The sequence below is a fragment of the Hoplias malabaricus genome, chromosome 2 (genome assembly GCF_029633855.1).
Source record: "Hoplias malabaricus isolate fHopMal1 chromosome 2, fHopMal1.hap1, whole genome shotgun sequence".
Classification (NCBI taxonomy): Eukaryota; Metazoa; Chordata; class Actinopteri; order Characiformes; family Erythrinidae; genus Hoplias; species Hoplias malabaricus.
The window spans coordinates 41,451,687-41,456,044 of record NC_089801.1 but is presented as its reverse complement, the minus strand read 5'-3'; the positions used below and the strand labels follow the sequence as shown (position 1 = coordinate 41,456,044).

Sequence of the window (4,358 nt, the reverse complement as noted above, 5' to 3'; positions counted from 1 at the left end):
CCTCTTTTTGTGTCATTTCTGTCCCTGGTTTGTCAGGAATAACCCAGTCATCAGGAATGCACTTCTCCTTGTTCCCACACTTTCAGAATATTCTTACAAGCAAGGGGTTATCATAAAGGTATATGGGTCTACAATACTACCTGGTCACATATCAGATAGAAATCAAGAAAAAGGGATCAGAAAGAAAGGTTTAATCAGGTATTCAGATAAAGTTCAGTAAAATGAGTAACTGTATTTCATATATGGCCCATGCACTGTAAAGTGAGCTTATATTTAAAAGGTATGGTCCAGATCTGGCTCATACAGTTGTGGCAAGTCTTATTGGTATATTTGATTGTTTAGTATTAAAAAAAATTAAATTCAGATTATTATTATATTCAGATTATTACATTATATTCAGAAATAAGTGAATATGTACTAACTTTGTCAACATGAATGCAGTCATCTCAAAAAATGAAATAAAGATGAAGCATAGTAGTATATGATATGGACAGGATAAAAGACACCCTTCCCTAAAACTTGCACTGCATGGAAGGTCTGTCCTGCTGTTTAAATGAAGTAAACTTAGTTACATATTAAAAGCCACAAATTTGTAATATAGCTTTTGAACAGTTGATACCTTTGAAATCAAAACGCTTTGGCAGTTGGCGAACCTAAAGAGTTAGTTAAAATGTTCATTTAAAATATTTTGCTCAATAAAATTAACCACTCAACTTTAGGGATGCCCCCATACTGGACATCAGTTCATTAACTAATCAACACAAAATATATATTCAGTACAGTAGAATCTGCTGAAAATGTAAATCCACCACTCCAAGTGAGTACACAAAATAATATTAATAAACTACCTCACAAATTTATAACACAAATCTACCCGTTTTAATTTCTTATTTATTCTGAACTCATGTTACTTGCTATGAGATGTTGAGTGACATAGTAAGACAGAGGTAAACGCAGGGAGAATTTATTACAATGAACAAAGGGCACAAAGGAAAACAAACAAGAATAATCCATCTGTAAACAATGGTTTAACAGAACAAGAACTTTCCTAACAAAACACAAATCTTAACAAACACTAAGAAGACCTAAAATAAACTCAGAACAATGACTAGTTTTATTCATGAACAGGAGGAGGAGGCAAGGCTAGTGGCTTTGATGGGCGAATCTAGAGAAGCGGAAGATTTCCTGGCAAAGGACGTGGCCGATGGAGGCAAGTTGTATTAAGTTTTTTGCTGGGAGCAACTTATGATGTCCTTCCAACATGGCAAAATCTTGGACAGTGGGTAGGTGAATACCCTAGTTGTGGATTATGTACAGGGGTTGGCACGCTGAAGCATATTCTATCAGCTTGTAAAGTTATATGATTTATAAAAATCAAAAGGAGATTGAATTCATGACTGAAGCATTCAGGACATCTGTGCTCCCACATGTTGTTAGAGCGCCCCAGTGGCCACCATGAGCTACAACAACACGCAACATTAAAGAAGTCCTTTGTTCTGGCATCTGTGAAAATCCCTTCCTACAATTTAATCTTGTCAATCTTAGTGGCAAAATGTTACAAACGTACTTATGCTCTTGAAATCCCTGATATAATCCAACCTGGAATTTTAAAGATGGCTGTTTTATTTCCATGGGCAACACTCAGTGAACGAATAAGTGCATGAACCATAGGTGCTTGGTTTAACATGACATTGAAAGAAACCCTTCCCTTTACTTCTTGTATTATCCTTTATTTGTGCTAAAACTGTTTGTGAATATGTTATGTACAACACTCTGTGGAATACACTGAGAGACTATATATCAAGTTAATCGAATGTGTTATCCACAAATCTACAATAAGTGGGACAAATAATTTGTGACTTAGTCTACGTTCTTTGTCCTTTGTCTCTGTTTCAGTCAAATCCAGAAGGCGGAGCATTAGGAATAAGCCATGACTGAAATACTGTGGACCAACCACCAATGGAAGTGCAGACTCCTCCCTTGGGAGTGGGGTTACAGAAACATGAAAAGCCTGCACAGAGGGGGCCAGTAACAGTTACAGTCAGAGTCAGAGTGAAGTGGAGAGCTGAGTGGAGAATGGAATTAACAACAGCAACAGCCAAACTTCAACATAGAGAATCGACTCGACGATCCACAATAGCAGTCCTCTTTGAGAAACAGCGACTCCACCAAGAAAATCTCACAAACTGACTCCGTTTTAAGTATTGAGCCTTCTGCAGAAAGATAGTATTTTTGTTATTATTTGTTGTTTCTTTCAGTTCGTTTACTCGTTCTTTATTGCTCCACAAAAGCTCCCAATTTGTCCTATGTTGTGAAATCTATTGTTATCCAAATAAATAATTTTCTGTAATATACAAGTGTTGTGTGTTTGTGTGTTGAATTTGCCTATAAAAGTTAAATGTAAAGCCAGTTCCAAGAACTCACTTTTAAACCTAGGGAAATTGCATATTCATACTTGAATGAAGTTATAGGCTTTACCCGACTAGTGGATTAATTAATAATTAATTAGTAATTAATTAATGACTAATTAATTAGCTCACTCCGCTACTACATGTATGCTTACAATGCTACATATTTAATGGCAAAAGAATAGGAACTTGGTATGCATATACATATGTTTCTAAATCTCTATCACTGATAAACATTCTAGTTTTAAAATGTTCCAAAGTTAAAAGCTTGAATGTTGGAAGTTTTGTTCTGTGTTTTTTATTACATGTTTAAGTCTTTTTGCTCTCTATTATACCATACATTAAAAAAAAGCCTCACACCAGTTATTGCATGCATGAGCGTAAGATACACTCATTTAAATAGGCCTTAGCAATAGCCATACTGTGTGAATTCCGCATTGGTGATTTGCTCTGGCTCCCTCATAGCGAATTCCAATGGCGGACTATCGAACCGGTCCCCTTCGCTCATCTCAGAAGTCCTAGGGTCGCTACCTGAGCTGGGTGGTCACATACTAAGTAATAGAAGGGTTAATTTCTTGACAGCCATGGAATCTGGTCAAAAGTGAAAGCTATGCGAAACACGTGTGCTACTATAGATAGTGTCTCTCTCTTACTCCCCCTTGTGTTAAAGCATGCTATTATAAGTGAATTCTTGTTATGCTCTCTAATCTGAAGTGCTGCTATAGGTAGTACCTCTCTATTGCTCCCCCTTCATGTTAAAGCATGCTATTACAAGTGAATTATTTTTACACTGTCTAGCATGAAGTGTTTTTCTAGGTGGTATTTATCTCTTGCTTCTCTTAGTGGTTGAAGCATGCTATTGCAATATTTTGTTCCCTCTTGTGCCACCTAATGTTCTTAACTGCCACTGCAGGTGGTATCCTATTTCTTTTGCTCTCTTTAGTGGTTTAAGCTATTGCAGAGTTACTATGTAACTCTTCTAACTAATTAGGTCAAGATTGACCCTGAGCATTTCCAGTTTGCTGACTCACCTATTCCAGAATACTGGAAAAATAGACTCAAACAGAAGCTATCTCAAATGACCAAAGTCTTTTCATTGGAAGAGTGGGATGTCAGATTAGCCCATGATGTAGAGCATCAAATTAGATTAAATGACTCTCGTCTTTCAGGGAACATTCATGTCGATTGGCACCAGCAGATATTGATGACATACGGCGGCATATTCAGGACCTCCTTGCAGCTGGAATTATTAAAGAGTCCAGAAGTCCATATGCCTCACCAATTGTTGTTGGAAAAGTGTCTGTATGTGCATAGATTACCGTACATTGAACAACAGAACAGTGCCAGACCAGTACACCGCTCCACGTATCGACGATGCTTTGGATTGCCTGACAGGTAGCAAGTGGTTTAAGGTGCTTGATTTAAGAAGCGGTTATTATCAGATTGCCGTAGCTGAAGGAGACAAAGAAAAGACCTCATTCATTTGTCCACTAGGGTTTTATCAATTTGAGAGAATGCCTCAAGGGGTTTCCAGGGCCCCCGTGACTTTTCAGTGGCTTATGGAGAAGGTGGTTGGGGACATGAACCTGCTTCAGGTCTTGGTGTACCTTAATGATCTAATTGTCTTTGGAAGGACTTTAGAAGAACACAAAGAAAGGCTCATCAGGGTGCTGGATTGAATGGAAGAGGCTGGACTTAAGGTCTCAATAGATAAGTGTCAGTTCTGTCAGCCCCATATCAAATATGTGGGTCATATCGTGTCGGCGGAGGGCATTGCCACAGATCCCTCAAAGGTGGAGGCTGTTACCAACTGGCCTCAGCCCCATGATATAAAGTCCTTACGATCATTCCTGGGGTTTTGCAGGTACTATCACAGTTTTATCGCTGGTTATTCTTCTATTATCAAGCCTCTGACTGACCTGACCTGAGGCTATGCTCCTCTAAGAAAAG

The 4,358-nt window shown here is 38.2% G+C and overlaps 1 long non-coding RNA gene across 1 annotated transcript; it reads left to right on the top strand.

The window, feature by feature from the left end:
* LOC136674657 (uncharacterized) lies at positions 1 to 2,215 on the top strand. The gene is made up of 3 exons (XR_010796083.1): positions 1 to 118; positions 1,129 to 1,210; positions 1,897 to 2,215. It is a non-coding gene; the product is annotated as an uncharacterized lncRNA (long non-coding RNA).
* The last annotated feature ends 2,143 nt before the right edge of the window (positions 2,216 to 4,358 follow it).